This window comes from Salvelinus alpinus, chromosome 3, assembly GCF_045679555.1.
Source record: "Salvelinus alpinus chromosome 3, SLU_Salpinus.1, whole genome shotgun sequence".
NCBI classification, from domain to species: Eukaryota; Metazoa; Chordata; class Actinopteri; order Salmoniformes; family Salmonidae; genus Salvelinus; species Salvelinus alpinus.
In genome coordinates, this window is record NC_092088.1 from 23,569,727 (window position 1) to 23,581,947 (window position 12,221).

At 52.2% G+C, this 12,221-nt stretch overlaps 1 pseudogene; it reads left to right on the forward strand.

The window, feature by feature from the left end:
* LOC139570341 (SH3 and multiple ankyrin repeat domains protein 1-like) overlaps positions 1–12,221 on the forward strand; it is a 52,555-nt pseudogene that overhangs the window by 37,899 nt on the left and 2,435 nt on the right.

The window sequence follows — 12,221 nt, forward strand, 5'->3', positions numbered from 1 at the left end:
TCTTCCTTGATCATCTTTGCCAAGAGGAGCCCAACTTGTGTTGTCCTCGCTCACATGACTCATCACCCCTCCGAATTTGCCCTTCCAGTCCCCTGTTTATTTTTCCTGTTAAAAATAATGGCGAAATGTGGACAATGGTTTCCCTTCTCCCCCATAAACGGGTTAGTTGTTTAGCAACAAATAAGTCAAAACAGACGAGGTTGGCTTAGACTGTTAACAATATGTAAACTAAATTTTGTCTCCAAATGTCCTTTAAAACTTGATTAAATTTGCACAATGAGCACTTGTTGTCGCTCAAATACATACATTGTTACAGTTATTGGTTAGTTAACTAGCAAATGTTTGCCATATTAGCATAGACATGACATCAGTCAAAACACCTCAAAAGAAGATACAACGAGCTGAAAAGAACCAACTACGATTCCCCACAAGGCAGCTTGTTGCTAGCAATTTGACCGTTCAGAATTGTAACAACGCACACCTTCTGGCCACACTGATGCGCGCGCATCATTTCCGTGACGTTGTCAGCCAACCCTTCTATTGCATCTGTCTAATCCGCTAGCGTCAAACTGCAGCCCGGCCCTAGGAAGCTGCAGTTGTGCTGTGCATCATGAGGGCTAACAGTGCTCTGTGTGTATGTGTGTTTGTCTGTGTGCTTCTACACGTGTGAGCGTGCGGCACAACGTCCTGATGATGAGTCATGGGGATTTGGAGGTGATGAGCGTTCGTTCGGTCCATCGACAAGTGTGAGGAGGGACTCCATGCCCCCGGCGCTTTTGGGTTTACAGTGTGTAGCTGACATTAGCCGTGCGCTACGAAGCTCTCATTATCAGTCACAAAGTCAATCAGCTTAATAAAGGTTCACTGGTATTTGGCAATGTGAACAATGGCCAGTGACTCAGAATGTGAATGACGTCTGTGTGAAGAGGGAGACGGAGAGTGCATGTAGGATGTGTGTAGTACAGTGGTAGTGATTATGTGGCCTATTGTAATACAGTGGCATGTTGAGCCGGATTCAGCTGTATATGTATGGCCGTTGCTACCCACTGCATTTTCTGTGCTTAATGTCAATGAGAATTTTGAGTGGGTTTGGTTTGAATGTGAATGTTGTGAGTGCTGTTCTGTTCATGGGGTAGTGTGTATTTTGGCCGATGAGGAAATCTCTCTGGAGCGGAAATCAGCTGTTTGTGAATCTGCCAGAAGCAAGTCAGTGGACGTTCAAATAAACACACCATCCCTGCTTCCTGTTACCCCATCTCCCCTCACATTATATCCACCCCCCGCTTCCCCCAACCGCAAAATCACCTCTTTTCTCTCTCTTTCATGCTAAACCACCACTCTCAAATCCACCGTTCACTCCCTCCACTCTCTTGCGCTGTCTCTCCCTGTCGCGGAGAACCATCTCTGTCGCTCTCCCTTTCACTCTCCCTCCCTCTTTCCCACCCTCTCTCTCTCTCCCCCTCTTTCGCTCTGTCTCAAGCAGGCAGGGTGTAGACATGCTAGGCCAGCGCTCACTCGCTCTCTCTCTCTCTCTCCTCTCGCTCTTCCCATCTCTCTCTCCTCCTCTCCTCCACTCTCGCGGCTCTCTCTGGCTGTGCTCTCGCTGGAAGACCGGGAGGCGGAGGGAGAGGAGGGGGTGGAGGAGAGAAGGGGGGGGGGGTGGCAATGGGGGGATGCAGAGAGAGAGATCTGTCTCGCTCTCTCTCCCTCTCTTCTTCGTGGCCGTCACTGGGCCCCAGAAACAGAAGCGTGTGGTTCATTTACAGGTAGAGGCTGTTTCCTCATTCATTGCCTGGCTATGGATGTGAGGAGAGGACAATGGAGAGAGGGGAGAGGTAGATGCAACAGAAAGGCCGTGGATTTGAAAGGCAGATTAATGAGCTATGTATTGCGTTTGTGCATGTGTGTTTGTGTATATATGTGCGTGTGTGTGTGTGTTGAATCATCTTTTTCCTGTGTGTGCGAACGTTTGTGTGTGATGGAAGTGGCTGGTGAATGTACTGTAGGCTCTGACTGCAGCGTGTGTATCTCTGTCTCTCCTCTCATGTATTTCTGAATGTAATCTGAGAGCATTTTGTAAATGCATTTCTAGTAATGTCAGCCGGTGTTTGTTTCGTTCATTTTGTATCACCATTTCAAATGATTTATTTCTCTCATTCATGGTATCATTGATTCCTGTTAGGTAGGTGGATTTTTATAGCTAGAGTATATATTGCCATATCTCATGAATTGTGTGTGACACTCATTTTGTGTTTCATAAATGTGCATCTGTGTTGGTACCACTGACATATAGGATGAAAGTCTTGTATAGAAAGGGACAGAGGACACAGTGGTTTGTTCGTGGTTTCCTTCATTTGACTGTGTAAACTGGTGTGAGCGTAGTCACAGTGTGGTTGAGGGTCGTCTTGGGACTAGTTAATCTGTGTCTCTGTCCCTGGGTTGTGGCTGCATGTATGTGTCATTGTGTCTCATGGTTTCATTGTATGTATGGAAATGTCAGTGGAGGCTGATGAGGGGAGGACGGCTCATAATAATGGCTGGAATGGAGCGAATGGAATGGCTTGAAACACCTGAAACCCATGTGTTTGCTGTTTTTGATACAGTTCCACTAATTTCGCTCCAGCTGTTACCATGAGCCCGTCCTCCCCAATTAAGGTGCCACCGACCTCCTGTGGTAAAGGTAGAAGATGAGTGTGTATGACTAACATGCTGCTTCGTCTGTATAATTGTGGAGGCTACAGAGGATGAGTCAGGAAGGAGGGTACATGATAACACTTTAGGCTACTGTAATACTGTAGACTCCTGTAATAATGTAGGCTACTGTAATACTGTAGGCTACTGTAATACTGTAGACTCCTGTAATAATGTAGGCTACTGTAATACTGTAGGCTACTGTAATAATGTAGGCTACTGTAATACTGTAGGCTACTGTAATAATGTAGGCTATTGTAATACTGTAGACTCCTGTAATAATGTAGGCTACTGTAATAATGTAGGCTACTGTAATAATGTAGGCTACTGTAAGCTACTGTAATAATGTAGGCTACTGTAATACTGTAGACTCCTGTAATAATGTAGGCTACTGTAATAATGTAGGCTACTGTAATACTGTAGGCTACTGTAATAATGTAGGCTATTGTAATACTGTAGACTCCTGTAATAATGTAGGCTACTGTAATATTGTAGGCTACTGTAATAATGTAGGTTAATGGAATACTGTAGTCTACTGTAATACTGTAGGCTACTGTAATACTGTAGACTCCTGCAATAATGTAGGCTACTGTAATAATGTAGCCTACTGTAATACTGTAGACTCCTGTAATAATGTAGACTACTGTAATAATGTAGGCTACTGGAATACTGTAGGCTACTGGAATACTGTAGACTCCTGTAATAATGTAGGCTACTGTAATAATGTAGGCTACTGTAATACTGTAGGCTACTGTAATATGTGAGTGTCAATACTGTGAGCACTGAGTGTCACACTGGCCAATGGGGAATTCATGTTACATAAAAACACTCATGCACATTTAAGGTCCTCGAACAGGAGCGAGAGGGTTAAATGGTGGACTATTTCAAAGATCCACAGCATCATAGCTACACCTCTATTGCCTCGGGGATAGAACGATACCGTTCTCAGACAGTAGTGGATTGCAACCAGACGTTTGAACACACTGCTGCATGTAGAGTTGATCCTTTGAGAGGGAACGCGCGAAGGAGTCAGGGTGAGAGAAAAGGAACGAGGCGTGAACAGCAGATGGATGGAAGGCGGCTTTTTTTTTTTTGCGTTGGCGAAACACTAACGTTGACAGTATGACAGAGCACAAGCGACGGATGAAAAGGGACGGTGCAAACTGTAGACCTCTTGCACGAGAAGTTAAAAGTTGAATCTTCAGCTTTGCAATGGCTTCCGGGCACTTGCCTGCTCACACCAAGTTCAGCAACTCCCAATAAAGCAAAGACTCTCGTCCCCAGTCATGTGGTACCTGGGTGGATTTGCACAGTCAGCAGTCGGTCGGCAGGGCCGCCGTCAGTTTGAGTTTATTCGAGCAGCTAATGCAGAAAAAAGCAGAACCCGGAATTAGCTGCTGGGATTTCAAACCAATGGATTCAACCACAGGTCATACAGCGACCAAAGAGCCAGACATCCTAATGGAGCTACAAAACAGCATGAATTGAGGCCGGCTGCGTAGAATTGAGACCTTAAATGAACAGAGATGGAGACCCTGTTGTTGTATATGGCTGTGGAGCCGGAGTCTACAGTATGAGCTGAGCTCGGAAAACAGTGCGAATTGAGACCTGGCCGGGCTGTCTGGGATGGAGACCTCAAATGAATTGGAGACACTGTTGTTATAGTACCGTACATTATATGGGTACTGTGGAGTGTGAGGCTACAGTATACATTGAGCTCTCTACATGAGGCAAAACTGCTGTAATGCATCCGTAAATCTGACAATGAATAGGAGTTCCAGACATGGTAATGGAGCAATGAAACAGCAAGGACAACTCTGGCTGCCACTCTATACCACTACTCCTACCATCTCATAACAAGACGGCCATGTCAATCATCAACTGAGGGGGGAAAAACATCCTCGTGTGGCGATGAGTGGTAGCCAAGATAGCTAGTGCAGTGAACGCTTGATGAAAGCTAGTGCAGCATTACAGGTGCATTTACAAGTTGTAATTACTAACAGTGAAGAGTCTAGGCAGCCTTTTTCATGTACATTCCCACGTGCTTCCTGGTGCTAGTCAGCATTATGCTGGATTATGTAGAGGTCTCTCCAGTGCACTCATCCTTGCCCGTCATGACATCAACTCTACCCTGGTTGTCGGGTGTCTTTGTACGGTGGTGGTCTTGGTATGACATGCCTCAACCCCCCCCCCCCCCCCCCATCTTTTGGTGCAGTGTGATTTCATAATGCGATGCAGTATAGCTGTCTCCCAGATTCAGAAATGCTTTATTTGCATGACAATTAGACTTTCTGCTGCTAAAGAAGTCATGTAGCTTACGCTCTCTCACTCCCCCCCCCTCCCCCCCTTATTATCTCTCAGTGACTACATCATTAAGGAGAAGACAGTGCTCCTGCAGAAGAAAGACAATGAGGGCTTTGGCTTTGTGCTTCGGGGAGCCAAAGGTGAGTGCGAGCCTCTCCCCCCCCCGGAAATACCCCTGGATGTCTACAATCTCCGGCTTCCGCAGTCCTCTACTCTTCTGTTATTTCACTTTCACTCCTTGCACTTCCTCTCTCACCCAATTCTTCCGTCGCATCTCTCGGCCTCCCTTCTCCCCCTACTTTGACACTATTTTATTACTTCTCTCAAATCTCCCTCATCCTCTTGTTCTTGACATCCTCTTGTTCTTGACTTGTTCTCTCCGCAGCCCAGACTCCTATAGAGGAGTTCACTCCGACCCCAGCATTCCCCGCGCTGCAGTACCTGGAGTCTGTGGATGAGGGGGGTGTGGCCTGGAGGGCTGGTTTAAGGATGGGGGACTTCCTTATTGAGGTATGGATCCCTGGAAAATCTTGTCACCCTGACAGTTTATGCAGGCCTGGTAATCAACGTGGGTCCAACTTTTGTAATCACTATCAAATTGTACATTTGTTAATTTGTTAAGAGTTTGAACTTGTATCGTGTTGAATGCAGTGTGACAGTTTAGTGTTGTTGACAGCCAGTGTTATCTCTCTGTGTGTGTGTGTGTGTGTGTGTGTGTGTGTGTGTGTGCGTGCGTGCGTGCGTGCGTGCGTGCGTGTGTGTGTGTGCGTGCGTGCGTGCGTGCGTGCGTGCGTGCGTGCGTGCGTGCGTGCGTGCGTGCGTGCGTGCGTGCGTAGGTTAATGGTCAGAATGTAGTGAAGGTGGGCCACAGGCAGGTAGTCAACATGATCAGACAAGGCGGCAACGCTCTGATGGTCAAGGTTGTCATGGTGACCCGCAACCCGGAGATGGAGGAGACCAACCTCAGGAAGAAAGGTATACGTTTGAGTTTGTTCTGTGTAATGTATACAATTCATGTTTATAACTTAGTAATAGTAATGCTTGTCCGCAATACCGTAACAGCTACTGTGTGTATGTTTATAATACAGCAGTAAGCAGTAAGTTTGTTTGGTCCTTGTCCCTTGGCAGTCCCCCAGCAGGCTAAGAGGCTGACTCCTCCTGCCATTGCCCTGCGCTCTAAATCAATGACATCAGAGCTGGAAGACATGGGTAAGACAATAGAAGAAGAAGGGGCTGGGAAGCATAAAAAGCAGGGAGAAAAAGGAGAAGAAAAGGATTGTTCACATTAGAATTCTGACCCATAGAAAACGACGTTAATTGAAAAAGTATATTAAATATTAAGTGAGTTGATGCAGGGAAGCTTGGATGTTTCGGGGTATAGGTAAGATTTCATGTTTTAATTACCAATGGCTTAATGAGGATGACTGTGGGGATACATGTTCTCTTTCAAGTGAATGTATAAACACTAGGTAAGATGTAGATACAGGGAAGTCATTCACGTTGTGGAAGCTCTACATTATGCACATAACCTCTGCTCAATGTCTTCTTTTTCTGCTCAATCAAATGGACGACTAACAGTGGAGAAAGGTGGGAAAAGGTTGAGTTGTGTGACGTCATTGTCATGGTCGTCGTCTTCCTCCCCACCATCATTATCACCATCACGTCATCAGAGTCATCATCAGTGTTAATGTACAAAATGTACTGTATTCATTCATGTTATTCTGTGGTACTACAGTGATGCCTATAATAGCAGTCTCAGTATACTGTTGTAGCATAATATGATAACCTTCTTTTCTCTAATTATGCTGCAGCTGCCTCTCCATGGAAAAATAAAGCAGGTGAATATCTCTCTTATCATTACCTTAATCAGCCCTTAAGCCTCCATTCAAAATCAGTCTGCTCGGTTCCTAAGAATATATCACCTCTGTTTTTCAGAGTATGAGTCCTCCCAGGTGCCTGATAAGAAGAGGACAGTCTATCAAATGGCACTGAGTAAGATCTGACCCCTGTCCTCCCCCTTTGTGTTTCCAAAAGGGCCATCTTTGAACTGGGTGACAATAATGTGCCGCCGCTTTCAATCGTCTTACGCTTTTGATCTCTCTCTTCCCTCTCTTCTATATTTTATTTCTCTCCCTCTCCTCGCTCTGTCGCTCTATCGCCCTCCGTCTTTCAGATAAACTGGATGAGATCCTGGCGGCGGCTCAGCACACAATCACATCAGACGGACAGGGACAGCGGGGTCACGGAGGGAAGAGAGACCGAACCAAGAGCATCGCCCCCAATGAGGTAGTGCATCATTCTTGACATTACCTTACCATGACTGTACCTGCAGGTCCTACTGGCCCTGGGGATCCTACCCTCAATTCAGTCCTGGTGTCTGTAACGATGGATGTGAAAGAAACCTCACAGAACAGGATATGAACTTATTGCTTCCTCCATATTGCACTATATATCCCTTTTACTGCCAATGCACTTTTAATGTGGCAACACTTCCTCCCGTTCTCGGGCATCTCTCCCTGTGCATCTTTCTCCATTGTGTGTCTTGCGACACCTAAAGCCAAGTCATGACCAGTTGGTTGGTGTGATGCCGCCTGGGTTTGGTTACAACCAGGGTCAATACCCCCCCGGCCAGCCTCATGGAGTAATGCTGCGACAGAAATCTATTGGTAAGTCCTACAGATATTATTGCTCTGACTGTCAAAAAGCTTAACTGTTTTCCAACCAGATAGTCTGTTTATCTCTGTGTGTCCCTGTTTCAGGTGTGATGGAGGAGGAGAGGCAGTACCTCCACAACCCGGCCATGAAACTGGCTCGTAGTCTGTCAGAGGACATCCCCCCTCCCCCCAACACGTCCGCCCCGGAACCCCCCTTATCTGCTGACCCCCATACTGTTTGGAGGGGGGAGCAGTCTGCCCCCCAGCCCCCGTCCTCCCAGGCCCAGGCCCTCCTCACCCAGCAGCAGGCAGTCCACGCCACCCAGGCAGGCTGGGACAGGGGAGGCCCTGTCAATCAACAGCACGGCATGGCCCCGACCCTCCGGAGAGGAGGAGGACAATACACAGGGGAGCCCCCAGAGGGGACGAAGAGAGGGGGCAAAATGGGGGTGTTGAGGAGGGGCTACAGTAGTGCTACTCCACCCACGAGCGCCGCTCCCAAAACTCAACAGCAACCCCAGCAGCAGCAGCAGCAGCCACAGCAGCAAGTGGCGACCCAGGAGAGGGGCGGAGAGGCAGGCAGGGGTGGGGGAGGCAGGAAGGGCGGGAGGGGCCCTCTAGTAAAGCAAACCACAGTGGAAGGTGGGCTCAGCAGGCACCACCGAGGGGGGCAAGGCCAGGTGGGTAAGCGCTCAGGGGCCAAAGAGAAGAGCTCCATCCCCATCCCCACCATCATCGTCAAGGCCCCCTCCACCAGCAGCGGCAGTGGCCGCAGCAGCCAGGGCAGCAGCGTAGATGCCGAGCATCCGCCTCCCGACATAGACGACCCTACCTCCCCATCCGCCTCCGCCGACACCCCCACCACTCCCGGCCTGCCTTCCCCTGTGTCCCCCTTACCACCCCAGCCCCCTGTCTCTTCCGCCATGCCCCCTTCAACTGTCGCCCCCCAGCTGCCCCCTAACCTGGAGAATCTGGACTTCACCAACCAGTTCAGGGGGGCCTTCGTCGGGGCAGCGCGCCGGGACCGGGAACGTTTCCGTGACATGAGGAGGAAGAGTGCTTCCTTCTTCCTCTCCTCCGAAGAGGACATCCAAGGGGAGGCGGAAGGAGGTGGAGGGGTATGGACTCAGCCCCTACAGGGGATGGGGATGGATGTCCCCACCCCCCGCCTCCGCCCCTCCAAGTCCATCGACGAGGGCATGTTCTCTGGGGACAATTACGTCCACTACGCCAGCAGCATGCCCCCTGCCTTCGGGCTGCCTGAGTACCACTCCCCTGTGATGGGCCAGGACGGCCAGCCCAAGTCCGCTCCCTCCAACTACGGCCCAGGCTCTCCAGCCACCACCTTCATCCACCCTCTGACTGGGAAGGTCCTTGACCCCTCGTCCCCCCTGGGCCTGGCGCTGGCTGCACGGGAAAGGGCCCTCAAGGACGACCGGAGGACCCGGCGGGAGGAGCGGCACTTTGGCCGGCAGATGTCCAGTGTGGGGGCATTTCCTACCTCTCTCCCATCCCCCACGCCGTCCCTGTTCCCCGACACTACCTCCCCCGCCTCCCTGAGCCGCCCGCTGTCACCCAGGATATTACGCTTGGGAGGTGAAGGGGGAGGGGAGAGAGTGGAGAGGGACCAGGCGGCCGGAGCCAGAGAGGGCCTCAGAGTTCGCTTTTCAGAGGACAGAACCAACCAGTACCAGACCCAGTATTATCAACAGGGTCCTAGAGACAGGGAGCCACCTGGCCCGCCCATGCAGCCGCCCGGCCCGCCGCCTCAGCCTGCACCCCGCAGACCTTCGTTCCTACAGATGGAAAGCAGTGCAAACTCTAGCTACATCCCCCAATACCGCCTACCCGCAGCCCCAGCCCACCCACATGAAGATGGGGGAGAGGGAGGAGGAGGAGTGGGACTGGGGCTCATGGTGCTTCCACCGCCCACCCCCTCCATAGACATAGATGATGAGTTTGTCTTTGTTGATCCCCTACCCCCTCCCTTGCAGTTCGCCAACGGCCAAGGCCAGAGAGAACTGCAGAGGGGATACTCTCAACAGCATCAACACTCAGCTCAACACGCCCCTCTCGCCTTGCCACCTCCGCCACCCCCCCTCCCCTCCCCTAAAGTACCTCCACCAGGAGGCTTCGCCTCCAACGCCCCCCTCCCTTCCCCCCAGACCGGGGATTCTGCTGCCTCCAGCCTCACGTCCTACGACAGCGAGGTGGCCAACCTCACCCAGTCAGCTCTGTCTCCCTCCCTCACCTCGCCCCAAATATTCCCCCGTTCCTCCGCCGCCACAGTCGCCTCCGTTTTACCCGCCGCCTCACTCCACAGACCCCAGCCCATGTCCCATGCACACCCATTCTCCAGTGGCCCCAGCGTACCGGTTAACCCCGCTAATATGGGGGCCCCTGTTTCGCCGATGACCTTAGCGCAGGACCGAGGCGCGGCCACCCTCACTACGACTGTGACCTACGCCACCACGATGACCGTGACCGCCGCCGCCACCAGTACCACCGCCTCTGCGCCGTCTTCAGACTACAATGTAGCTGGGACCGCCCCCAGAACTTCCGCCAGTGCTGCTGGCAAGGCAGGCGACCACCAACCCTCCAGGATGAAGACTGGAGACTGGCAGACAGAGACGGTGGTGGACTCTGGGATTGAGGAGCTGGACAGTAGCAGCGACCACCATCTGGAAACACTGGGAGTGAGCAGACTGAAGGGAGAGAGAGGAGGAGGAGGAGGAGGAGGAGGAGGAGGAGGAGGAGGAGGAGGAGGAGGAGGAGGAGGAGGAGGAGGAGCGGAAGGGGAGAGAGTGGTCGGCGAGCACCCAGATCCTTACTTGACTTACTCAGGTGGGCAAACGTTTGAAGTGCACCATGCCAAACAGACGGCCAACCCCCCTGTGTATCCAAAGACGATGCAGTACAAAGAGGGGGGCATCAAGGACACAAGGGAAGCGTTGCGTCGACAGGCAAGCACCAATCCGCCCTGCCAGAGCGTCCCACCACACCCCCAGAGACAGGCCAACCCAGAGGAGGAGGCCAGGAGAGGAGAGGGAGGAGCAGCGGACGAGAGGAAACAACGCAGACAGAGTCGACCCAAGATGGAGGACAGCTTCGGTTCCACCTTGGCTGCCTGTCTTGAGCGGCCCAACACGCTGGAGCCAAGACCCTTGTCCTGGAGCGAGGGGGTCGACCCGGGGCAGGGCCTGGAGCGAGGCGAGGGTGGGATGTCTGTGGAGGGGCGCAGGCTCCACTCACCCCTATCGGGAGTAAAGGCCAGCATCATCAACGAGCTGAGCTCCAAGCTGCAACAGATGAGCAATAAGAGCACGGAGGACTGGAGTCAGTCTGAGATGCGAGGTCCGAGTCCCATTAATCCGAGGTCGCCCACAATGCAAAGGTGAGGCTGTTGTTGTTTAAGGGTTTCACTCAGTGACTCCACGCCACTGCACCTACTGAGTACAGTAATCAATTTTTTCTTCTCTTTCAGATATTCAGGGGATTTCTCTGCCTCGTTTCAGAGCCCCCCCACAGGCCACTCCACTTCCCCCTTACCCACCTCCTCGCCACAGCATCGCCCGTCAATCTTCACCCCCAATCTCACTGCCACCCCCTCCGGCTCGCCATCCCACCAGCCCCCACTCCAGCCTAACTGGATCCACTCCCCCTCTCCCCAGATGCCCACCTCCCCCTCTCACTCCTCCCACCCTCCTCTCTCCCCCACTTACTCCCCCTCTCAATCCCACCCTCCTCTCTCCCCCACGTACTCACCCTATCCCACATCTCCCAAACATCGCACTAAGTACCGTGGAGCCAAGATTTTTGACTTCCAGTGTACCCCTGGTCCAGAGCTGAGGTCGTCTATGTCCCGCCGGCGCGCCCCCAGCCCCCTCATCTACTCCACAAACCGCCCCAGCCCCGCCCCTCCCAGACCCTCCTCCCTCCCCATCCTCCCCAGCACCCCTGTCTACAACACCCCATTTGAGTTCCCCGTTCCCCTAACTCCCTCATCCCCAGGTCACACCCTAGGAGACCCCTACAACCCCTCCACCTCTCCTCTCTTTCCCACATCCCCACAACCTCCCAGCGCCCTCCTGGTCTCCCGCTCCCTCTCCCCCACCCAGTTCCTCTCCGGCGCATCCTCACCCTCCATGCACCTGCCCCCCTCTCCATCCTGCCTCAACTACCCCCACCTCACCCCTCCTCCCCCGGCCAAGCCCTTCGCCATCAAGCCCCTGTCCTACTGGACCAAGTGGGACGTGGCCGACTGGCTTTCCTACCTGAACCTGGGGGAGCACAGGGAACGTTTCATGGATAACGAGATCGACGGCTCCCACTTGCCTTCCCTCACCAAGGACGACTTCCTGGACCTGGGGGTGACGCGCGTCGGCCACCGCATGAACATCGAGAGAGCGCTGAAGAAACTGACTGACAGGTGAGGGAAGAACGGCAGAGTCAATGCACATACAGAGGCAACATGTCAGCCAGGGGGCAAGTGGAAATAAAGAGGGAGAAAAAGCACCGGATGGAGAAGGAAAGACAAGTGCCTCTTTCCTTCCCTGCGAGCCAGATGAGTCC